At 41.0% G+C, this 26,880-nt stretch overlaps 1 long non-coding RNA gene across 1 annotated transcript in view; it reads right to left on the reverse strand.

The window, feature by feature from the left end:
• Nucleotides 1–2,506: 2,506 nt before the first annotated feature.
• The window catches only part of LOC148225177 (uncharacterized), a 37,562-nt gene continuing 13,188 nt past the window's right edge, over nucleotides 2,507–26,880 (reverse strand). Inside the window, exons 2-3 of the long non-coding RNA XR_015803838.1 lie at nucleotides 16,160–16,279; nucleotides 2,507–4,186 (exon numbers count right to left, since the gene is read on the reverse strand). This is a non-coding gene — a long non-coding RNA (uncharacterized LOC148225177). The remainder of the gene's footprint in view (nucleotides 4,187–16,159; nucleotides 16,280–26,880) is intronic.

Below are 26,880 nucleotides of genomic sequence, written 5' to 3' on the forward strand. Positions count from 1 at the left end.
ACTGCAGTGCAGACATGTCCTTCTGCTTTGCACAGAGCTAATTTTTATGGGTTGATGAGATAGTGCAGAGACCTTGATATAACCTAGAATCATGCCATAGGGTTTCCCAGGAATTATTTACCCCAACACTTGGCTCATTCTGTACTGCAGAGGGGACTGGCTTTGGAGTAGGCAGAGTTGAACACATGCCTTCGATTTCGAGGGTACTTATATATTTTGATTAATGATGCTGTGGATCTATATCCCTTTCTGGGAGCTGTGGAACGTGTTCTTCCCTGGATAGATCTTATCCAGCAGAGTGTTATTGGGAATTAAGTCTTCTATAAAAATGCAGAAATCTCACCTTTTGGTACTGTTTTGCAGATCTGAAGATCACCTGGGGATATTACATTTTATTCTAGGTGGGTTATGAGGTTTACACCATTGTGTGCAATCCTGCCTGTCTAAATTACATATTCAGATAAGAAAGAAATTATCTTTCTTTTCGCCTTGATAAAAACTATCATAAAATAGTTTTTGGATGGAGGAAATGTTCTCACATGAATATTTCAAGCCTAAGAAAAGTACTAAGAAAAACATTGGTTAAGCAATAGGAATTCAAAACATGCTTGACTGCAACTCTAAGTGATTGATTCACAGAAAAATTGACAGATGTTTTTGAAAATTCCAGAGTTGCCCTTACACTGATGGTCTTTCTGTCAGAATTTTCAAAGTGTAATTTCTTTTAATATCTTTACACGAAGAGGGAAAAGTGACTTCTGATACAATTTTAAGGGAATGATATCAGAAAGTCATTAACTAGCATTTAAAACTGATAGTTCAGACTACCACTCTATACATCTCAAATTTAATATGGTTCTAATTAGGGATTTATTTTCAGAACATACATAATTCCTTCTTGCAAATTAGCCATTATTAGTGAATCATTCTCTACACAGTATGCATTATAAATCCTGATTTTTGGGAATGGGTGATCTTGATTTTCTGGCTGCATTCGTTTCACCTTCCACTGAGTTTGCTAATTCCTGTGGGATGCTGAGAACCCTTGGCTCTCTCTGTCTTTCAAACAACCAAGCTCTGAGCCTACTTAGATTCTTTGATTAAAAGTTTGTTCCTTCGTTTGCTTTGTGCTCCCAAAGGCTTTTCTTCCAGGCAACCCACATTCATTAAAGACGTTGTGGAAAACACATGGGACAAACTTAATTGAGCAGTGCCAGTCCAGAATAGCAATGTATGTTCAGTGAGAACAAGGTGCAAGACAGTTGGCATCTTGGGAATTGTAAACCATCACCAAGGTCTTCAGAGACAGGTGCATTTGCTGGAGACAGTGCAGTGTATCAGGGGATATTGAATCTCTCTTCTGTAGAAACAGGGATTTTAAAGGTTATTGTATATTTTTCCCCATTCCCAAATATCAGATAACTCTTGAACTACATATAGTATACACTGTAGCCTTCATCTCACTGCTTATTCCAAGTAATTTGGGGTCTTTTTTTCTATTGTACATAATAGAAATGGACTTTGATCCTGTTTCTGCATTTACTGAAATACATGAAGTGTGCCATCCACTAAAGCAAAGGGCAAATTGAGAAAAAAAACCGCAACACTTGGTGTATTGAGTAGTGTATGTACTACTTAGAGTGAGAAATACCTCATTGGTACCTAGCAAGTATTTTTACATGTAAATTAAGAATGAAGTATAATGCAAATTATTCATCTCAGATCTAAAATATTTACATTCTTAATTGAAACACAAATACAAGTGCGATTTGCAAAGTTACCATAAATACCACTTAAAAAAAAAAGTACCAAGTCGATGCGATTTCCCAATAAGGTGATTCAGCAAAGAATATTTGATCTTGGTGAAACAAATTCTGCATCTATTTCCCAAGTGTCTTTAAGGAACTACAGAATTAGGAGATTTATTTTTAAGTGTAAATGTTATTAAAGTTCTGGATTTCCCCCTAAGGATTAGAATTTCTTCTCACTGGCAAAAAGTCACAGAACATGATATATTTTATAAAAATAGTGTTTTAAGTAGTTACAGTAGGAACTGCAAAGCTATTTTTGATCAGCATAGAGATATCTTTAAAAGATACACAATATACATAAAAAAGGGAAATTAGACATCCGTATGCAGATATACCATTTTTTTTTAATGCATCTTTTCCATGTTTCCAGATAAAGAGATTTTTGCAGTTCGTGTAGGAGTCCAGACTCATGAGGCAACAGTCAGCAAATAGAACCCCAAGTCAAACAAAAGACTGAAGCATCCTGAATGCAAAATAATCACCTGACTGGTGATGCAGTCAGGTCACTGTTTTGTTTCCTAGATGTTTTTTTTACCTGTTTTCTGAAGAAAAGTGAACTGAAAGACTGCTTTTCCTTTTTCCCCACAGAAAGGAGACGTGATGGAAAAGGTTGTTTGCATCTGTTTTTGAAAGAGAAGGAAATAAGATTTGATGTGTTTTAGAACCTAAGTGGATGAAGTATGAAGCTAAGACCCTTATGGAGTCAAAAAGATCTTGTTTAATTTTTCATCTTATGATATGCGTTCAACATTTAAAAGAAAATCTCTTAGATAACACTATCCCAACTACATAAGCTCATCTCTGAAAATTCCAGCATCTACACAAAAATGAAAACAAGCAATTAAAAGCATAATATCATATAATTTCTACATTGCAAATCTTTTCAGTATCTGTAGGAGCCACTCCTCCTGATATTATTGAATCAGCCACTGATGTTTGGTGGGTTAGGCATGTGCTGATGCTTTTTCCTGCTGCTTTACGTGTAGAACTAGGACTTGTTTGTAAGTCTATTGTATTTTTTAACTGGACTTCAGAGTCATTAAAACAATCTTGTTGTATTTAACTGGAAGTTGTATCACCATCCTGGTGGTTTTTAAGAACAGAAATAGCAAAAGTTCGGTTGGATGGCCATGTTTGAGAAGGATCCAAACCCAATCTGCTGTGAAGGCAGTGGTGGATGAGTTTGGTTGCAGGTAAAGGATGAATATGCTATTGAGCATTTCATTTTTAACTCATTATTCTATTACCATGAGCCCAAAACCTCAGAAATAGGCCACAGAAATTTTCTTACATGTTGTCAGTTAAACTGAAACAGTGCTGCCTTGCAGGAATGATTGATATGGCCAATTAAATCATACCATATTATATGCAACTGATATTTTTGAAATATTTCTCTGCAGTCCCACATTTTTCCTGTTCTCAAAAACAAACTTATAACTCCCATGATCTTGGACATGATATAAATAAAAGAAGAGAGTAAGATTGTAGAGGGTGTTGAAAATAAACCAAGTAAGTTTGAAAAGTACCCTACATGGAAAAATTACACAGAATCTAAGACAGGTGAAGACATTAATATTCTTAGTGTTTAATTGTTTCATTCATTTCTGAATGGTGAGTGACAGCTTTTGAATAAATGACCAGCAAATCTTTTTCTTGGATGCAAAGCAAGAATATGATTTTTCACTAGGGAGATGTCAGAACCTTCAGAATTTACAGTTTCATTGATCAACACATGTACAATTTAAGAATATATTTTCATCAAAAGTACTCTTAGTGGCAAGGCAGAATAAGATTTACATGCCATACAGCTCAATCATTTAATAGCCTTCTCAGAGCTATGATTTAATCAGGAGTCCTAAAAGCCCGCTTTTAACAATTTGTTGTTTTCTACATTATTAATTTCTTTCAGAAATTACACATGTTTTTGCCATTCAATTGTGTTTGAAGATGAGAATTTACTGTGTTCTATGGGCATAACTTGTCTAAGTGAAAGGTCCTTCTTCCATGTCAAGAACCTGTTTTTTAACCGTAGAATCTCAGAACTGTTTGAGTTGGAAGTTGAGATCATCCCTGGTTTTGAGTCCCAGTGTTGGGATATACCAGAAGTCAGTAGCCCAATGGAAATATCCTGATGCAGAGTACAGCTCATAAAGCAATATACAGAAATGTTTCTGTGGCACAAGTGTGTTGTGGGATACTTCCATGACCATGTCAAACATTCACTCTTGAAAGTTTCCAAATGCAGTTGGATTGTAATTGCCATCTGAATTTGCTGTTTTCTCATCTTTCAACATCTTGCTCTGCCTTCTCTGAAAGCATTGACTTCAGTCTCCCATGGCTGGTCATTTGGTGAAACAGGTTTATTATGTGGGTTTCTGAGAGAGAAAACAAAAACAGCAATAAAAAGAAAGCAGATTGGCAGTTGCTATGGCAATTCCATCCTTTGCTGGGGTTTGATATAAGTCTTAGGAGCTAGGGGAAATGCTCGGAAATGGTAATTATTCTTTTTTCAAGGGAATGTAATTTTCCATTGTGAACAGAGATTATAAAGTCAACAATTTAACTGGTGCAACTGGAATCTAAATTTTATATTACCCATTTCTTAAGGAGGACCAAGGGACATTTTCTGTAAAATGGTTGTATTGTTACCTGCATTTCCAATTATGTACTGTCAAATTCTATTTCAGATTATTGGCTTTTTTTACAAGTGTATATTGGTGACAATGGTTAATAATGTCTGAGCAAACACAAACCCATTAAAGTGTGATATTTGTTGCAAAGAGATTAATTAATTTTAATATAAAACATGGTGCTAAAATAACTCAGTTTTTTCCCAGAACCTGAGAGGAAATCATTAAGTGAGTTTTGGGACACAACTTTGAGAGATGAGGTCTGTGGATTTCCTGAAAAAGATATAAAGTTGCAATTATATGGTATTTCTCCATACTGTACATTTAGTAGATAAAAAAGGACTTCCAAATTAGAAGTTTGATACCAACACATTTTTTTCTGGAGAAGAAAATTCTAGTGACAATGTAGATATTACTGCTGCTAAACTTATGAAGTAATTCTGGGGTATGGGTAGACAAAAGGAATATGCAATAATACTCTTCCCCATTTATTATTTCAGTTCCACAGACATCTAAAGGCTCTTATTTATATATTCCTTTCTTATTCTGAGACTCTCCTTATATTAGTAGTTATTAAATATTTTGCAGTGATGGATTTTTTTATATTTCTAAGGATGGATGTTGAATAGGTTTAGTGGTTATTTTGGAACTGTAATTCTTGAAATTCTCTGTAGAAACTGCAGCACAACCACAGGACATCAGTTGTGTATCACTTGATATTTGTTTCCAATAGAGTTGAATTTGTAAGGGATAATATTTGTTGTAACAAAGAACAATTGATTCATACCCTCTCTTTTGAAATCAGTGTACATATAAGAAAAATTAAGCTTTTATCATTGGGAATAGTTGCATCAAATACCCTATATTTTCTAACATTGATGTAAGACTGGGGAACATACAATGAAATGCTCTCACTACTGTGTTGGGGAAGACAGAGGAGGCACTCTAGGAAAATGAGCTAAGAATGGGGAAGAAGTCATTCAAAATAACAACAGACGAAAATATGGAGTCTAGCTAATATCTGAGTCACTGTATATGCTGAAATAAGCCTGCAAATTCAACCAAATAATTGTAGGGCTTTCCTTTTTTTTTTCCTTGGGTTTTCTGCAAGATTTTTCCTCAAAGTACACTGACGAGGCAAAATAATAGTAATTTTTAGAGCCTCATTTTATTAAATTGTCATTGAATTTAAAAATATATTTTTAAAAGTATATGACAGCAGAACACAGTCAAATTTTGAACTATGGTTTTGTCTCCCAGCAGAGTTGTATTCTAAAAAGAACTTCAAAGGAGAGGGATACTATAAGTCACTATTTTCCTATTTTGATCCAAGAAATAATGATTAGCAAAACAAAGCAAAACAAAACAAAACAAAACAACAATCAAACCACAACCACAAAAGGGAAGAAGTTAATTAATTGCAAGGAGGAACACTTCAAAGGCAGAACATGATGTCTTTCTCTTTGGTTAGTACTAGCTGCTTCTGATTCAAACAAATGAAAAAGCAACACTCTTGTGTGCTTCACTGTGAGGTACACGGGAGTATTGGACACCTGTGTGGAGAGACATGCATGTGGATGCTTCTACCCGTGAGGACATCTGCTCCTCACTGTCACCAAATGTATAAGGAACCTTTAAAGTGAAATTATTAAAAAAAAACAGGGTAAGTAACCTCTGTGGACTTCAGAAAGGTGTATTTCAGAAATTAAGGGGTATTATCCTAAAACCCTCATATACTTGCAGTATTCTGGAAGGCTTTCAGGGCTGACTAAATGACATTCTTGGAGCAACTAGTGCTCACTTTTTATTTGCTATGGAACATTAATTAGCCTTAGAGATGACCCAAAGTTGTGCATAACCTACCTGCAAAAATTTTTATACCCTGGTGTGCACTGTAGGGAATGCCCAAGCATGACTGAGGGCTGCACTTGTCCAGTAAGTGACTCCAAATGTAAAAGATCAGATGAGTCCCCTCCTAGGGACTGTGGGCTGGCAGCAGCAAAGGTGTTACATAGCACTTTGCAGCTCTGAGAATCCATTAGGAGAGAGATCTCACAAATAATATTTCTCCAAGAGAGATCATCTGACCAGAAGTCTACAGCAGAGCTCTTAGAACTTCCAGGGAATTACTTTGCATGCTAATATGCCTAGGCTTTTTGAATAATTTGTGTTGTAGAGAGACGTTCTAAAAAGAGCCCAGAAAAGTATTTATTCAGGACTCTGAGGAGGGAAGTATCTATTAAATTGTGCTGATTAGCATTTTTATAACATTTTCTTTATAACATTTTCTTTTCTTTCATCCAGGCAGTAATTTCCTACAGAAATTCCTAATTGGTTACATGCCATAATCCAATGAAACAGTTTAATACTTGTGTGGAGCACACAAGTGCCAGTGCTGGTGAGAGCACTTTGTCCTCCGGCTGTCTGCAATGCAGGCTCCTCAACAATGGGAACACGTACAAGAATGCAGATTTTTTCTTTCCCTGTAATGGTCACAGACGTGAGTGTGCTGAACAGAGTATTGGAAAAGGTCCTCAATATTCAAGAAAGACACAGAAGAGCATCGCTAAGTCTATACAGTTGTTGCAGTGCGCTTTGCCATCTGTCTCACCTGGAGGTGCAGAGGTGAAGGAGGCTGGACTGATCCAACAAGAAGATTATACAAGTAACTGTAATGGTGGAGAGTGAGATTTCATCTCTGCAGGCTCTGACTCTACACAGAGAAGACCCTGAGCACTAATCCAGAGCAGCCTAAATCTAGTGCTCTGCAGAGGTACTCTAGTTAAGGTCTTAAGAAAGTGTTGAGTCTTCTCAGTCAATTGCAATTGGCTGTAGAGGTGTGGAACAATTATTCCAATAAGAAATGCAACATATACATTGTCTTCTTCCCCATCATCCTAAAATCTGGCAGACCAAGGCTTGCATTCATTAAGCTCGACCCTGTGTGCCATGGCTAGGGATGGAAACATTCTGAGCTGCAGCCTGCATAAGCAAAGAGGCTGAAATCCTTCTGCACCCTCTGTAATGAAGAAAGAGAAGTAACAGTGGGGGAAGCAAAAAAGCCAATAAGTGGAAGAAAACAAGCAGTAGGATGTGTTCTGAAGCATCTAAATATCTGGGTGCAAGAGCACCAGATCAATGACATTAACTTTCCTGCCTTGGGTAATGGAGGTTGCCAAAGTGAGACGGATTCTAGCAGCTTTGGGAGAAACAAAGCAGGAATAGGCAGGATTTTCACACAGGGAGATACTTTTTGAGCAATTAAACTTTTTTAGTTCTGCAGGTTTCTCTGTTATAATGTAATTCTGATACAGTTTTACAATGTGAAAAGCTTGAAGAGAACAGGGATTTCACAGTAAATGGAGGTATAGTGAAAGTGTCTGGTAAGGTTCACACCCCATATATCAATGTATTTAAAAACCCAAGTAATTTTATATAATATCTTACATTTTAATGTATTAGTTAAAATATGATTCATGGTCTAAAATTAAAGAGCCTAGGGTGATCATATGGTAGAGGATAAAATATTCATCTCATTATAATTACAGAACTTAAATATAAAAGATTTAAACCTAGTAATGCTGCATTTTGAAAAAGTATTTGTAATTTGTATTTGTAATTCTGTACTGAATTTGTAATTCAGTACTGTAATTCTGGGGGGTTATGTGAGCAACATTCACTCTAGGATTTGAAAATATTTCCTGGCCTTAATAAATGCATTTTCTGTTGGATTCAACTTCTTCAATCTGTAAAATAAGCAAACAGTGTCCTTTTCACTGAGTGGCACAGAGAATTATGGTACAGAGAATTTCCATATTAAAATGTATATTTGCGATAATACCACACGAGTAATGGAAGAAACTTCTTCCCTCCCTGCCAAAAATATACACACAGCAGAAAAATCCCCTTGTAGTCTATGCAAGGAGGATGTGAAAAATAGCCTAGAGAAGAGTAATCGCAGGAAAGGCAATACCAGTTTTCAAACAGGAAAAAGGCTTAAGAAGAGATATTCTGGGTCCATCCACTCTGTTATTCTAAATGTAGCACCCTCAAAGGACATAAAAAAGGAAGTAATTTGTACCAAGAAACAGCAATCCACTTTCGTTATGTACTCCCTCCCCTGCTTATTGCACTTCTTAGACACAGCAATTATGGCCAGGCTACATGGCTGGGAGCTATCATGGAAAAAACATTGTTACAAGAGAACTGGAGAACCTGCTTAACCTGAAATGAGGACAGCTCCCATTCCAGCTGTGATTTACTATTAACTGCTATGACACCGAGGTTTCCTGACTCAATAGCTTTTGAAGCACAAGTTTCTGGCCTTTCTTTAGCCATAAAAAGTCATAACAATGTTATAATAGGATTTTAGATTGGAGAAAGAATACAGGATGCAAATTCAAATACCACTGGGCAGGTTTGTCATAAGAATATATGGCTATAGACAAAATATCAACAAATCAAAATATTTGTAGATATAAACTTAAGTCAGACTTCAAAAAATGCTTGTAAAGGACAGGATACAGTCAGATACACATGAAGAAAGCTATTGCCAAACATCTCAGCCCTTTGCTACCTCTTCAAATCTGCAAAGAAAGGCTTAAACAATGGCTCTAATAAATAAATGAAAATTATACGGGTTATTAGATGTAGATCCTTTTCCTCATTTTATCTTTTGATTATTGCACACAGATGCTATTCACCTGAAGCATGCTTGTTTAATTGTGTAGCATTTATGATGCTTCCTTTGAATATTTTTTGACATGTGAGCAACTTCTTCAGTAAGAACATAAGCTTCTGGATCTGTTTTGTACTCTGAATTTCATTAAGCAAGTGACACACAGCTGTCTGGGAGGTCCGGATCAGTGCCCACTCATTAATGTCTCTTCATTTTAATGGTTCTTTCACTTTGAAGTATTGTTATTTCATGGTTATAACACCCAGCAGTGCTAAAGAGCAGCTAAGAACAAGGCCCTGTCAGCGAGAGGTCTCTTTTTCAAAAAAAAAGAGAGGGAAATGGGTACACTTTTTTTCAGTTTTTTGAGTATTTGATATTGACTGTCAATCAGGTTGTCATCAAATATAGTCCAACATGATGATCTTTCCTTCAGTCTTGTCAACAAGGGAAATGCCATTCTGCTCTTCATTGTTTCTGTAGTTTTCTCTTTGAAATGCTGTACATTTCATGAAATTGAACATATTCCTTGTATCAAGATTGATTTTTCTATTTTTGCAATTAGATTCTTGATAAGCCTCCAGCCACTTTGACTCTATTCTCTTTTTCCTCCTTGTATAAATCAGCAAAATTAAATGGAAATCTACACTAGTGTCACAGGCTGGTATTGAAGTTTCTAAGTTGTGCTTTTCTGGTGTCATGAAGAATGGGAGAGTTTGAGCAATTCTTTCCTAAAAGAAATAATAATTCCTCTGGCAATAGATTGCTTGCTAGATAAGGTAAAGTGAGCTGCTCTGACCTGACTACCAGTTCATTTTGTGCAAAAGATTTGAACTACTTGCATTTTTTGGAATCAGAGATAATTATTAGTTGCAGAGCAAATTGTGTACAGTGGATTTCTGAAGCAGATATGCAGATGTGTCAATACTCCTGCTTCACTGCCTCCTCCATAACAGTTCAGGTAAAACTTGATCTTCTGTCCAATTAAATTACACTTTGACTAAAAAATGGCATTTTCAGGGCTGCATCCAAAGCTGTAGCAGCAGCAGAAAGAAGAGGGGAAAGACTACAAAATCTCTGTTTAGGAACAGTCCTTTGGCTTTCTCCCATTCACACACCAAAGCCAGTAAAGAACTGTTAATCTTAAAATCAGCAATCTGAACCAGAAATTAGACAATGTCCATTATTTATGAGGAGGGGTGGAAAGTAAATAATCTTTTTTTAGCATTAAATTGAAAATTTGGAGAAAGATATGCAGGTTTTGGGTGATATGACACAAAGAAATAAATCTTACTGATCTCCCAGTTTAACACATCAGATTCTAAAGACATAAAAGTTTATGGTTTATGGTTTTATTTGCTGCATCCCATTTGATTATTTCCTTCTTTTGGTCCTGCATCTTAATGCATTTACTCTCCATTGTTTTGCAAGAGGCCAAAGTAAAGTTTGCATATACCATCAAAATGGAATAAGGAAAGTATGGGCCCTAAGCCTCCTTTCAATTGCACCAATGTAAAGGAAAAATTTAATTGAAATTACATTTCCGTGGTGCAAGACCTGCTGACATCAATATTCCCTCTACTACAAATCTAGTAAAGTAAAGCATAGTTAATGGATTTGTTGTTCACTGTGGGCAGTGGCAGCACCTGCTTTTCAATTGACCACACCTGAACATCAGGCTACAATAAAATTTTGCTGCTTGTTAGTCTGTCACTCCAAAAATAAATTATTTTGTAAAGAAATAAGGACAACTTCTTTTAACTCTGCTCCAGGCTGCTTTCTTTGTTGATGTCACTCTGCAGCCACTTGGTATGAAACAGTCCATATTTACTATCCAGAAAGATAAGTTTTGGAATGTGTTGGAGGCTATTGACCCTAGAAAAATAAGCTAGCATTTCCATTTAACTTCTACCCTGGAGGCTTCTCACTTGAATGTTAGGATACATTATCTACAAAGAAAATTAAGCTAAAGGCAAAAGGGCTGGATACACAAGTGTAGAGCAAAAGAGTTTCTTGCCGATCACAACATTTTTTGCATATCTCAAAGTCCTTTCTGGGGATGCTGACGTAAATTCAAACAAAAAGTGCAGTTTTCTTAATGTCAGGGATAAAGCACACTTCCAGCTATGCCTCCAATTTTTCCAAGTAATGCTGTTTTTCTTCTCTTTCCACCACCTCCTTCCTACTGCCATCCCTCTCACCCCTTTGCCTTTCCCTGCCATATTTACTTTTGATCCATTAGCTTTTTGACTCAGTGTTCTTCCTTTTTACTCTCCTCAAGGAGGCTACACTCAAGAGCACAGCCTGGAGTCATTTATCTCTTCTTTGCAAGATGTTGCCTGTAAGAGTATATTACTATCAGACAGATATTTTTCTACTCCACTGAGTGCTTTTCCCTATGCACTCCTTGCATTATGGAAGAATTCATTAGCTGATTGACTCCTATCTCTTTCCCCACAGTGGCTGGTAATGTTATCTATGAGCATTCAATTTAAATCCCTGTCCAACTTGATATTGTGTGGTCATGAAAGAGCAGGCTAAAGTTGTGTCTTTACTGAAGGATAGTGAGATCAAGCAGGAGAAAATTGGGTCTTTGGTCAGGAACTACAAATTCCTTATGCACAGCACTATGTCCTTTTGAGAAAAGAAGTTTACAGCTTCCTCACACACACAGTAGGGCTTATCTTCTGGTAATGGAAATGGACATTGATCCACTGACATTATTGGAGCTATTTGGATCAAAAACAGTTAAGGACTTGGGCACCTAATCCTACTTTCCCATGCTTTTTCTCAAGGAGAGGCTTCCAGTCAGAATACACCAGCAGCAGAGATGGTTTATCATCACTGTTCAAAAGAGAGACATCTCTGTGAGGAGCACTAAGGAGAGCAGGGCACACCCGAGCTGCAAAGACCATTGCTAGGGGCTTGAGCAGCCTTGCTGCATGTGTGCATCAGCTCAGACATAGCACAGGTGCCAGCTTCTGCTGCTGTGTGTTTTCAGAAGTCAGCTACTATCTCCACATGAGACTGGAGCATATGGAACTGCTGTCCCAGCTGGAGTTGTTGTGGGAAACAATGACAATAGGGGTTTACATGGCTGAGATCTATTCTGCTGCTATTTAGCACTTAAGTGTGGTGGAAGATTGCATATCAAGGAGGCAGTTGTCTTTGCTGGTGTCATCTGCCTGCTGCTCTGAATCAGCAATAAAAAAATACCTGCTAAGAGGTTTTGTTAGGCAAACTGAATATAAATTTCTCATATTAAAGAACAGTGATTTCATTAGTCCTTCAAAGACATGAGGATCAAAGGACAGATTAAAAGTAAATAATGCAGATTTCTTAGTACTAAGCGCTTTCTGCATCCTTTGCAGTGTTCTGCCCTCTAAAGACAACTAGGATTGCCATACAGAAGGGAAGGCAAGGTTCAGTTGTTTTCTCAGTAGGAACATTTGTTTGATTACATTCCAGTGGGATTTTTCCCCCATGGCTTGGGGCTCTTCACCAATAAAATCACCGAAGTTCTAGAAACGTAATTGCCACATTCATCTTCTATCCAGTCTTTCAGGATCCATAAAAGATTTGCATTTGAAATACTAATATATTCTTAGTCATCTGCATAGTTTTAGACTGGCTGCAAGGTTACCAACAGGAACCTTTGGTATGCACTTGGGCATCAGAACTATGTTGTCAGTGTCGTTCCTTCTCCAGATGTATGCAAGTTACTTTGCTTAACTAGTTCCATCAATTTAATAGCAAAAAACAGGTTTTATGTGACTGTCATAGATTTGCAGATGACACAGAGGATTTTAGCTGAACTCGTGCTTATATTTACTGCTTAGTGAATGCATTTTGCTGTAAATTGGAAATGTCCTTCTCCTTTTAGTGCAACCAGAACAGATGTCGGCAGATAAATATAAAAGGCAGGCTGCAGGATGTTAAAAGGTCTTGAAATAAATTTGGACACATAAAATTATGTCACAACTTTCACAAAGAAGGTGCCATGCATCCATTTTTTACACAACTAGCATAAGTTTCATGCTTACAAATCTGTGTAGGTAAAAGTTTTGAAAGCAAAAGCCTAAAATCTGACGTGTACAGCTGTATTCAGACACATAAATAGAAGTGCATGATCAAATTGATAATAAAGGTACCTGGCTTGCTATGTCTTTTAGACTCACAGCTTACATGATGACTGGTGATTTGGTAAATAAAATTGCTTACACAGAAGAGCTGCAGCAGGTCAGACAAGAAAGTGACCTTCCCTGGCATCTTTGGCAATGTCCAATAGCAGATTCTTTAGAGAGAATATTGAAAAATGACAAGCATATAGTGACACCACTATCAGTATATCCTCCAAGCTTCTGTCTGTTTAAAACATTAAAAGCATCTCTTAGATTGGAGTTTGCATCCGTAATTGCAATCTATAATACTATTTGATTCCCATTTAATGATTGTTCTTGCATGACTTTAACTAGCAATCCTTTGAATCTCTTCATACATTTTTTCCACTGTGGCCATCTTTTTCGCTGCTGAATTATTTTATTTTGTTAAATTGTTCTTTTTTGTTTCTTATTTACGTCCCTGCATTTAAAATAGTTTGGCAAGCTTAATCTCTCCTAGTCTCTAATTATTGCTTCAATAATTTAAGAATTATTTAAGAGTGCAATTTTCACTTGGAAAAAAATATGATTCTCTTGTTTCTAGTGTTCTTTGGTGCTAACTAGGCTAAACTTTCCTCTCATGTAGATACTCTCTGCTAGCTTCCAGGAGGCAGACAATGACAGTACCATATGTCAGTTTGTGATGTTCCCAGGTGGTAGGTGATTTCCAAACACAGGAACAGATTGGTGATGTTTTAGACTCCTCTCTCTCTAAGGAAAAACACTCCAATATATCTCACTGTTGTAAAAGCAAATATATTCTTTATAAAGTGCTAAAATTAGCACACATCTGAACATTTCAGGTAATCTGAATAAAGAGATGAATTCCCTGTAGGAGAATGTGTTGTAGAACCCCATAGATTTCTTCCCTTTCTATTATACTGTCATTCACATTTTTTAAAATTTATGTTTCTGACAAACAGGAACCCTCTGGAACCTATTAGAGAGATGCAAGCAGCTTCTTAAAATGAGGGTGGTGTTTGCTAATAGTACACCAGTACCTCTGAAAGTTTGCCACGATTACCTGTCCAATCTGCCCAACAAATCTGAGCACTAGGTGAGAAACACATTTACTGCTGGCCTTAGGGTGCCAAACCGACCATTTATTCCTCCCTAATGCATCTCTTTCACAGTTCTGCTACAATTTCAAACTGCTTGTTAAGGAAAAGATGGCACAAGTATGACCTCAAATTCTGACTTTTTGAGAAAGAAACAGTAAGACAGAAATATTCCAAATTTGATGAAAAAATACTGGAAGCTTTTTGGATTTAAGATACAGACTCCTCCAAAAGGGCAATATGAGGAAAAGAAAGGTCCCCAGAGCAGCTAATAGCCACTAACCAAGACATTCATTTGAGTTAAAAATAGATCCGGTCAAATGACTATGTTGAATATGGAGCAAGGGCTCAGGCAAGTGCCATTGTATCTGATGAATGCCTTACACTGAAATTATTGGCTTTTCCAGGATGGAAGTCTCTTAGACTCTTTGGATTCAGATCCTATGCTTTGTGTAAGAACTCCACCTCTCTTGGCAGCAGAGAAATTAACCCTTGTGATGGATGGTTACATCTCTCCTGTCTAGAATATGGGAGATTCAAGAAAGGCAGGACAGTGGACCTGTGCCTCTCATGTGTAAGGAGTTGGTTGCCTTGATTTAAATAATCTCTGTTCAGCACGTCTGTCATTGGCAATTCTTTACAAAATGAGCAGTCAATGACTGAAATCTCAGAATTTTTCATGCATTCTCATTTTCCAACCAGTTGTACAAAAGCATTCATCAAAAGTCCTAAATTACAATTCCTTTGGAAGGGCAGTACGTTTTAATTACACAGTACTTTTAAGAATGTGAAAAACACTGCTGTTTGTTGGAGAATAAGACCTGTATATTGTCCTTATAGTTACTGCTCCATCTAGATGGAAATGCTTTACTCCTAAAAAAAGTTTCTAAACAATGCAAGGAACATACAGGAATATTTTCTGTAAATTATGTGGCATATGCAATATGCAGGATGGCATAGATGTTCAAGTGGTTCAATATGGGATGATACTCATGACTTCAGCACCCCAGGATAACTAATCCTTCCACTGGTCCTTCTGCTTCTTGTCTCATTGCCAAACACATGTTCTTTCTTCTGTGAGGGCAATACACTAAGACTTTTTGTCTTTTTCTATCATTTTCCTTCAAACGGAATATAAACTCAAGGCAGTTAGTCACATTTTCAATCCATTTTATTATTGGGTTACAATTGCTCAGCACAGACTCTAATCCTTTCTCCATAACTGAAATTAATCCTTAAGGGAGATCCAGAATAAATTTGTATCTTCTGTAGAATGACAGTCTTGTCTGCACAATGATACAACAAAGAATTTTAAAAATGATACATAATCATCTTCTAAAAACAGCACTTGGCATTGCTCAAAATTAACTGCTGACTGTTCAGATCTTACAACTTTTAGTGGGTACAGTAGTGGAGGTCATGGCATTTTTCACTAGTGTCTGCATGACCATGAGATGAGATATGCATAATTTAGCATCATTTCATCAGAAGGATGCCTGTTGTGGCTTACAGCTATTATTTCTGCCCTGTGATATATTTTTCAGCTTTAAGGTAATCAGATTTTACTCACCATGTAGACTAAGGGAAAACTGGTAATCTATAGGTAATACATGAAACACTTCCCATGTACTGAGAAAGAAGTAAAAATAATCTCTTTTTTTCACTGCTAGTCTACAGATGGAACTTTTTTTTTTAAGTATTTCCGTGTAATAAAATTTTGAGATTCTATTTGATTGTTTATCTTTCTTATTTTACTTATAATACATGTGGGACTTAGTCTGTATAGATAGTTAAACTAGACAGGTAAAATGAATGAAATTTTTACCAGCCATGCACTGTGGTTTGGGCTGAGTCGAAAAATCAGAATCTGGTATCACGTTCAACTCTTCTTATGAGTCAAAGACATATAACAGCACTGGAATCATGAATTCTGGAACAGCAAACTCTGTAAATAAAAGGCAAGTATGGACATGGAGGAAAAATTTCAAATTCAGATGCAGAGTTCAGATCTGATATTTTGGTTTAAGTTAAACTCCCTTTACCTCTTTCACATTTCAATTCAAAAAGGTAGGCATTGTGTACCCTGTTGTTAGATTCCCAGAAACTAGGCAGTTCCTGCCATCTGCATTCCATTTTATCATGCTGTGCTTCCCATCATCATTTTCAATAAATCTGCTATGCAAACTGACCTTGATATTTAATGTAAGGATAAACTTGTCTATTGCTACTGAGATATTGAATTTAAAGCATGGGAAATTGTGTAGTCTCACTTCAGTCCATTTTCCATTGATGGTATCTCTCAGTTTACCCCTTAAACTCTGGTAGTTCCTAAAAGCTGGATCAGAACTTCAAGTTACATCTCATTTTTGGCCCTTACCTAGGCAACCCTTTCTGGAAATCAATTTGATTAAAACAAACAGGAATTTAAGCAATACTTCACATTTAGATCTGTTGAACAAAAGAGTGATGTGTAGTATCAAAAGGCAGTGCTGGTTTCTCTTGGCTGGTGCTGGCAAAGCTACTCCAGGGGATGACACATCTTTGTTAGTCTCATTCTCATGAAAAGCCATTGGAAATGCTGAATGTTGGATAAAGCAGCGAAGATAGACATGATAATAGAATTGTAAAATAAAGTAGTAGGTGTTGGAGGTTGGATTATGCCCTTTTCTTTCAGTGGAATTTTCTCCCATTGTTATGCTAAGTAATTGTGGCTACACCTTGAAACGACAGATAATGTTCTCTCGTAGGGGGGTGGGTGGAGGGGGAGGGGGGGGGAACCGGAAAAGGAAAGGTGGGACGGGGGGGTCTGGAGTGGGGCTCTCTCTCTTGCTTGGCTCGTGGAGTGGGAAGACAACCTGGGCTCTGCTCTGGCATCTTCCCCTGCCATCCCAGCACTGAGATCCACGCTCCCTGCCTTTGGACATCGCTCTGCTGCTCTCCCATCTCACCCTACTATCTCCGGACACTCTGCTGAGCACCACGACCGACACCGTGAGGGGGAGTCACTTTCCCCATCCCCTCTCACCCCTGGGCCGCGGCCGCCATCACTCCAGCCCTCTTCAACTGCGCGGGACCTGCCCTGCCCCCACGGCACCGGTAACAGCACAGGGAGACGGCCTGCGGCCAGAAGGGACTGGAGCGGAGCTAGACTGTTTCTGTTGCCAATTTTTATAGCTGTTGTTGTTTTTCTGCTTTGTTAGATACCAGTAAAGAACTGTTATTCTTATCCCCATATCTCCTGCCTGAAGGTGTCTGAATTGGACCTAAAATAATTAAAAGGGAGGGGGGTTGCACTCTGCATCGCAGAAAAGGGGCTCTTGCCTTTCCTTAGACCATACCTGTCTTTCAAACCAAGACAGCTTTTGGCGCCCAACGTGGGGCATTGCCTGAGGGCATTGAGAGAGGGGTAGAAAAGGGGATAACAGTTCTTAAATTACCCAAGGTGACACCATGCTGTCCAGCTTACCCTGGATTGGCCTCCATGTGGTCACTGCTATATCTCTCCCATTTGCAAGCCCTTTTTTAAACATGAGTTTCATAACCAAGGTTACTGTGGCTATTATCCAGTTTATTATGTGGGTTGATCAGTTGAGGAATTCATGGATTTTTAATTTTCTCTGGAAGATGGCCACATGGATTCAGAGCTATCACACTCTAAGTGTGTGTTTCTGGGGCGACTTCAATAATGGTACTTACTGTGAGGAAGTGGCAGCAGGTGAAATTTTTTCTCAACCCATCACAGGGTTTTTGAAGTTCACCCCACCAGTCTTCAAGGGGTTTCAATCCACTTTAAATGCTAATGACATTATATTGTGGCTAGTGTTGCTTATATCCCTGTTAAACCTGTTCTATCTAACATTCAGAGATAAGGGGAGATTGACTTGGATAACAACCCTGATACCTACCCCAGGGATTAGTGATGTTACCCCAGAGCCTGATCCTGTCCCAGAGACTAGGGAGGTTACCCCGGAGCCTGATCCTGTCCCAGAGACTAGGGAGGTTACCCCAGAGTTTGACCCTGTTCCACAGCCCACCTCGGAAAGGAACCACCCAGAATGGGTGGGGGTGCTAGCAAAGGAGATACGTGAGATGGGCCAGATGCTGAAGGAGTACCTCTCCCCAGCTGGTGAGAAACCCTCCCCCTGCCTTAAAGAGGGAGACTGATGGTGCAGCAGTGGGACCCACAGATGTTACATCTGTCCAGGTTCCAGCTGAACTGCAAGGGCACTCACAGCCAGCAGCAGTTGCCCCTGTGGAAACTAGGAAGTCTAAGATGAAAACAAGGCACCTAGATAATAAGGGTCAGGAAGGGGGCCCCTCACAACCAGCAGGGGAGCCAGAAGTTGAGATCATCACCGAGTCCCTGTCATACGAGAGTCTCCGTAACCTGCGAAAAGACATTGTACGACGGGGCCGTGAGGCTTTTACAACCTGGTTACTGCGGGTCTGGGACCTTATGGGTACAGGTGTGCAACTGGATGGTACTGAGGCAAGGAATTTGGGAGCCTTGACCCAGGACTCAGGTGTGGACCAGGTATTTGTAAGGGAGACAGGTCTCCTTTCCCTCTGGGAGCGACTTTTAATGAGTGTGAGAGAGAGATTTGTCCACAGGGAAAGAATGCAGGAGTACCACCAGAGAACACGTTGGAATACCCTTGAGGAAGGGATCCAAAAGCTGAGAGAAGTGGCAGTACTGGAGGTGCTCTTTGGGAGGGATGGACAGCATGACAATGACCCTGACAAGGTCAGGTGCACAGGGCAGATGTTGTGGAATCTGGCAAACCTGGGCCCATCTCAATATACCCCCTTTATTGCAATGATTGATGCTGATACCAACCAAGTGACAGTGGGCTCTGTTGCCAACAGGCTCAGGAATTATCAAAGTATGATGGCTGGCCCAGTGCAGGCTCATGTCTCTGCTGTGGCTAAGGACCTCAGAGAGGAGTTTAAGGAGGAGATGAAGGAGATAAGGGAAGAGGTGAGGAAGATCAGTGCAGCACCAGTGCGAGCCATGGACCCCAAAAGTAGAGCCCAACGCCCCCCAGCTAGGGAGAGAGGGTACACCCCACGTGCTGACCTGTGGTTTTTCCTACGTGACCACGGGGAAGACATGAGAAGGTGGGATGGGAAACCCACTTCTGTCCTGGCAGCACGGGTACGCCAACTCAGGGAGGGGAACACCAACAGAGGGAACTCCACTAAAGTGAGGGTAGCCTCAGCCTCCCATGGAGGTGCAGGGTATTACAGAAGGGAGGATGATCTGTCAGATCCCCTTGAAGGAACCTCCAGTATGTATGCCCAGGAGAGAAATAATAACCAGGGCTAGAGGGGCCCTGCCTCTAGCCAGGGAGAGGCACGGGAAAACCGGATCTTTTGGACGGTGTGGATCCGATGGCCTGGCACATCAGAGCCACAGGAACACAGAGCATTGGTTGACACTGGTTCACAATGTACATTAATACCATCAGGACATGTCGGGAAGGAACCTGTTTCAATTGCTGGGGTTACAGGGGGATCTCAGGAATTGACTCTGCTGGAGGCTGAGGTGAGCCTGACTGGGAAAGAGTGGCAGAAACATCCAATTGTGACTGGCCCAGAGGCACCATGTATCCTAGGCATAGACTTCCTCAGGAATGGCTATTACAAAGACCCAAAGGGACTCAGGTGGGCTTTTGGAATAGCTGCTGTGGCAGCAGAGGGCATTAAGCAGTTGAACACCCTGCCTGGGCTATCAGAAAACCCATTTGCAGTGGGACTCCTCAGAGTGAAAGAGCAACAGGTGCCAATTGCTACCTCAACAGTGCACCGCCGGCAGTACCGGACGAATGGAGATGCCGTGATCCCCATCCACAAGATGATCCGTGAGCTGGAGAGCCAAGGGGTGGTCAGCAAAACCCACTCACCCTTCAACAGCCCCATCTGGCCTGTGCGTAAATCTGAAGGAGAATGGAGATTGACAGTGGACTATCGTGCATTGAATGAGGTGACTCCACCACTGAGCGCTGCCGTGCCGGACATGCTGGAACTGCAGTACGAGCTGGAGTCCAAGGCAGCAAAGTGGTACGCCACCATTGACATCGCCAATGCATTTTTCTCCATTCCTCTGGCAGCAGAGTGCAGGCCTCAGTTCACTTTCACCTGGAGGGGTGTGCAATACATGTGGAACCGACTGCCCCAGGGGTGGAAACACAGCCCCACCATCTGTCATGGGCTGATCCAGGCTACACTGGAGAAAGGTGGAGCTCCAGAACATCTGCAGTACATTGATGACATCATTGTGTGGGGGGATACGGCAATGGAAGTATTTCAGAAAGGAGAAAAGATCATTGAGATTCTGCTGGGAGCCGGCTTTGCCATTAAAAAGAGCAAAGTCAAAGGGCCTGCCCAAGAGATCCAGTTCCTGGGAGTAAAGTGGCAAGATGGACGGCGCCAGATCCCCAGTGAGGTCATCAATAAGATCACTGCAATGTCTCCACCAACCATCAAGAAGGAAACACAAGCCTTCCTAGGTGCCATAGGCTTTTGGAGAATGCACATTCCTGAGTACAGCCAGATTGTGAGCCCTCTTTACCTGGTCACCCGCAAGAAGAACGATTTCCACTGGGGCCCTGAGCAGCAGCAAGCCTTTGCCTAGACCAAGCAGGAGATTGCTCATGCAGTAGCCCTTGGCCCAGTCAGGATGGGACCAGATGTGAAGAACGTGCTCTACTCTGCAGCCGGGAACCATGGTCTGTCCTGGAGCCTTTGGCAGAAGGTGCCTGGTGAGACGCGAGGCCGACCACTGGGGTTCTGGAGCCGAAGCTACAGAGGGTCCGAGGCCAACTACACTCCGACGGAGAGGGAGATCTTGGCCGCCTATGAAGGGGTCCAAGCTGCCTCAGAGGTGGTTGGCACGGAAACACAACTCCTCCTGGCACCCTGACTGCCAGTGCTGGGCTGGATGTTTAAAGGAAAGGTTCCCTCAACCCACCATGCCACTGACGCCACATGGAGTAAATGGATTGCCCTCATTACACAACGTGCCCGTATTGGAAACCCGAATCGCCCTGGGATTTTGGAGATAATTACCAACTGGCCGGAAGGGGAAGACTTTGGCCTTGCCGATGAAGAGGAACAGAAACAGGTGACCCGGGCCGAAGAAGCCCCACCATATAACCAACTGCCAGCAGATGAAACATGCTATGCTCTTTTCACTGATGGTTCCTGCCGCATCGTGGGGATGAACCGGAAGTGGAAAGCAGCCGTATGGAGCCCCACACGACAGGTTGCACAAGCTACCGAAGGAGAAGGTGGATCGAGTCAACTTGCTGAACTCAAAGCTGTTCAGCTGGCCCTGGACATTGCTGAAAGAGAGAAGTGGCCAAAACTCTACCTTTACACTGATTCATGGATGGTAGCCAATGCTCTGTGGGGATGGCTGGAAAGGTGGAAAAAGGCTAACTGGCAACGTAGGTGAAAACCAATCTGGGCTGCCAATGAATGGAAAGACATTGCCACCCGGGTAGAGAAGCTGCCTGTGAAAGTCCGTCATGTAGATGCCCATGTCCCCAAGAGTCGGGCTAATGAGGAACACCGACACAATGAGCAGGTAGATCAGGCTGCACAGATAGAGGTGTTGCAGATAGATTTAGACTGGCAGCACAAGGGAGAGTTGTTCCTGGCTCGATGGGCCCATGATGCCTCAGGTCATCAGGGCAGAGATGCCACATATAAGTGGGCACGAGACTGAGGGGTGGATCTAACCATGGACAGTATTTCTCAAGTTATCCATGACTGTGAGACGTGCGCTGCCATCAAGCAAGCCAAGCGGGTGAAGCCCCTCTGGTATGGGGGGCGATGGTCCAAATATAAGTATGGAGAGGCCTGGCAGATTGACTACATCACACTGCCTCAAACCCGCCAGGGTAAGCGCTATGTACTGACCATGGTGGAAGCCACCACTGGATGGTTGGAGACCTACCCTGTGCCTCATGCCACTGCTCAGAACACCATCCTGGGCCTGGAAAAACAAGTTCTTTGGAGGCATGGAACCCCTGAGAGAAGTGAGTCAGACAATGGGACTCATTTCAAGAACAGCCTTATAAACACCTGGGCTAGAAAACATGGCATTGAGTGGGTGTACCATATCCCCTACCATGCACCAGCTGCAGGGAAAGTTGAACGGTGCAATGGCCTGCTTAAAACCACCTTGAAGGCACTGGGTGGGGGAACTTTCAAGAACTGGGAGATTAATCTACCAAAGGCCACCTGGTTAGTGAACACCCGAGGTTCCACTAACCGAGCAGGCCCTGCCCAATCTGAGCCCTTGGGAATATCAAATGGAGATAAGGTTCCAGTGGTACACCTGAGAGGTATGCTAGGAAAAACTGTTTGGGTGAATCCTGCCTCCAGCAAAGACAATCCCATCCATGGAGTTGTATTCGCTCAAGGACCAGGTTGCACCTGGTGGGTGATGCAAAAGAATGGAGAGACCAGATGCATACCCCAAGGAGACCTTGTTTTAGGGTGAAATACCTATAGTACTGTGCCTATGTCTCTAACTGCATGTATGTATATGTAATGTAACAGTTTAATTAGATATAGCATATTAGTATGGGAGAAATTCAGGGGTGGATAATGTTGGAGGTTGGATTATGCCCTTTTCTTTCAGTGGAATTTTCTCCCATTGTTATGCTAAGTAATTGTGGCTACACCTTAAAACAACAGATAATGTTCTCTCGTAGGGGGGTGGGTGGAGGGGGAGGGGGGGGGAACCGGAAAAGGAAAGGTGGGACAGGGGGGGTCTGGAGCGGGGCTCTCTCTCTCGCTTGGCTCGTGGAGTGGGAAGACAACCTGGGCTCTGCTCTGGCATCTTCCCCTGCCATCCCAGCACTGAGATCCACGCTCCCTGCCTTTGGACATCGCTCTGCTGCTCTCCTAGCTCACCTACTATCTCCGGACACTCTGCTGAGCACCACGACCGACACTGTGAGGGGGGAGTCACTTTCCCCATCCCTCTCACCCCTGGGCCGCGGCCGCCATCACTCCAGCCCTCTTCAACTGCACGGGACCTGCCCTGCCCCCACAGCACCGGTAACAGCACAGGGAGACGGCCTGCGGCCAAAAGGGACTGGAGCGGAGCTAGACTGTTTCTGTTGCCAATTTTTATAGCTGTTGTTGTTTTTCTGCTTTGTTAGATACCAGTAAAGAACTGTTATTCTTATCCCCATATCTCCTGCCTGAAGGTGTCTGAATTGGACCTAAAATAATTAAAAGGGAGGGGGGTTGCACTCTGCATCGCAGAAAAGGGGCTCTTGCCTTTCCTTAGACCATACCTGTCTTTCAAACCAAGACAGTAGGCCAGGTGCTGAGACAATAATCTGGTTTTGCTCCATTCGTAGATGAAGCTGTGGCTGAGTTTAATCATTTCACTTGTACTAGGAATTAATTAGGACCTTAAGGCTTGACCAGTGCAGAATAATCACTCTACCATGTGAAACCTATTTATGTCTTGGAAAGGGCAGGGATAATTACAAGTTATAAATAACTTGGTAGACAAAACATGAAGACAGAGACCTCTCACTGTGTTTTTATATGAAATCAGTACCTTTTCATCCCTTTTCAATTTGATTTCTTATTGAAGATACTAATCTCACATTAATATTCTGTTTTTCATCTCAAAGCACATCAAAAAGGCATACACACATAGTAGCATGCATGTGTAATGTCTTACACAAATATGAGGCCTTCTATTTGATAGGAAATACCAAGGCAATGGAGGCTTAGAAGACAGAGTGGAAATATACCCCAAATAACCATTTTAAATTTGTTTGACATTTAAATCTCTAGAACATAATTTTCCAGGTGGGTCTGGTTCTGGGAAAGGGATTCCTGAACTTTTTAGGCCACATAGCATCCAGCATTTCAGGTATATCAATGCACAAAGCTACCAGCTTTGTGACAATATGGCTGCACAAATTTAGCACAAATCACTGACCTCCATGATACTTAAAGTGTTGCATAGATAAAATCTCATAAAATAAGGGCCTTGCTACCCTTGTAAAATCATGAATCAGGCCTGATACTTCAGCTAAGTAGAAGAGGGCTATGGGAAAATTCAAGGAACTTCTCACTGCCTTGAATTAGAGGCAGAAAAACAAGTTAAATAACCACTACGTGTTCACATCGTGGTGTATGGTGGTTGTTCGAATTAAGTTTGTTATGGTTTAAAACTACATAATTGATAAAGGCCCAACTATTTAAAAAGGGCTGGTTTTTGCAATAAAGCAGCTCTCCTTTGCACCTACCCAGGGACTCTGCATCACTACGGACCCTCACCCACATGAAAGCAATTTCATCAAAGCAATTGAGAATTTCAGTGATTTAAGGCCAAGAGGATAAGTTTTGTTTTGTCATCTGGATGACAATCACACCCACTGCCATGGTGATGAGGACTTGTGTAGGTGCTGATTTGGTGCAGTAGCTGTTGATGGTTCTGTAGCTTCGGGCTGGGGCTTCCACTGTTAAGCATGGTGCTGGCCTGATCCTCCTGAACTTGTGGAAATGAAAGTCAAGTTTTCCACAGGAGAGTGAGCTAGGGAATGAAGGAGCAGTATTCCCTTCCTAGAGCTGGTTGCTGTGTGGCAGAGGACGTAGCATTTAGGAACAGTTTTGTCATTCCTTATCTGCAATAAGTACTACATGGGCCAGCCAAAGTAGAGGAGGATCAGACAGCTCAGAATGAATGCTCTGAAAAGCACAGGCTAATGGACAGAATAAAATAGCAGTTGTGCTCCTCATGGTCAGCATCAGTCTATGATCACTCTAATAAACACATCAGAATACAGAAACTTTGAGTCATATATTATGTTTCATTCTTAATTTTCTTTGTGTGTTAGAAACACATGGAAAGGAGGCAGCTGTGTGGGAATGATATATGGAGAACCTTGCAAATGTTGCCAATACATAGAGTCAGCAAATAAAATTAGTAATGGCAAATCATGAAATCATAAATTGGGTTGTGATGCAGGGTTGGGTTGAGAAGGGACCTCAAAGATTATCTAGTTCCAACTCTCCTCACTATGGGCTGGGACACTTTTACTAGACCATGTTGCTTAGTGCCCCATTCAGCCTGGCCTTGAACACTTCCAGGGATGGGACACTCAGATCTCCTCTGGGCAACCTGTGCCAGTGTCTCACCACCATGACAGCAAAGAATTTCTTCATAATCTAAACCTGCCCTCTTTCAGTTTAAAGCCATCACCCTTTGTCCTATCACTACATGTCTGGGTAAAAAAGTCTCTCTCCAGCTCTCCTGTAAACTCCTTCAGGTAGCCAATGATGCAATAAGGTCACCCTGGAGCCTTGTCTTTTCCAGGATGATCAACTCCAACCCCCAACTCTCTCACCCCTTCCCCATAGGGCCCTAATGATGTAGCAGAATCTTAGTCAAAAGGAGGAAGCCAGAATCTGAGAATGCTTTGGAAACAATGGAAGAAACACCTTTTAGGCTGTGCTCAGAACCTTGCAGAAGTGATCTGAAAGCACCACTGGCATGTATGGAAACATAGCAGGAAGTTTACATTTTGATGAAACCTGTCCAAGCCTTTCTTCCCCCTCAGTATTTCAAACAAACCATCATGTGTTACTCTAATGAATAATGGGGCCAGAAACGTGAGCAGTAAATAGCATTTTCTATTGTCCCAACAAGTAAATTATGCTTTAAATAGCCTTTTAATGTTGGCTCTGTCCACTGCATTATTGTGGTTGGTATGGTATAAGTCCTGCTAATGTTAGCCTTGGTTACAAAAGGCTTTGAGTTTCTCAGATGTGCTATTTCCTTTTGGAACAGCAGCAGTTGAAACAGATTGGTTTCCCCAGGGCCCAGAGTAACTATTTTCTTTGAAGTACCTTTTCCAGTTGATAATTTGGCCTGATCCTATGATCGTAATAGCCAAGTTGTTTGGTAGTTTTTCATTGTTGTTTTGTTTTGTTTTGTTTTGTTTTGTTTTGCTTTGCTCTTACCATTGGCAGCATGAGTATCTCCCTCTGTTCTACAACACCATTAGCCTGAGACCTACTTTGGAATCACCAGTGGTCATTCATAGTCTGTTGTGTATCAAGTATTTTCTTCTTCTTTTGGTAGAACCTCAGCTTTAATCTGCATGGTAGACATAATAGTGATAGAGCACACACTCTGCCTCAGACTGACACATAGAAAACCCTACTTCACTGTCTTGTCACTTACCTGGACAATAATTTCTTGATTTCAGAAAGAAAAAGCATTATCAGAAGCAATAGGTCTTAAGTGGTCACAACTTCTGTGATGACTGTCAGGGTAAGGACACAATAAACAAATTTCTTGAATTTTTTTCTAGTCAGATTCAGAAATAGAGTGTCTTTTTAGTTAAGAGTTAGTAATAAAGTGTTTTAAATCTTTCCCATTGATGATAAAATAGCAGATGAATGCAGCCTAGGGACATTGGTATACATGGAGATTGAGATCCTAGTCAGGGGAAAAAAACTGTGGGGAACTGTCTGCAGAGGCATCTGTAGCACTTACATTTA

Source organism: Sturnus vulgaris, chromosome 1 (assembly GCF_052056855.1).
Source record: "Sturnus vulgaris isolate bStuVul1 chromosome 1, bStuVul1.hap1, whole genome shotgun sequence".
In the NCBI taxonomy this organism is placed as follows: Eukaryota; Metazoa; Chordata; class Aves; order Passeriformes; family Sturnidae; genus Sturnus; species Sturnus vulgaris.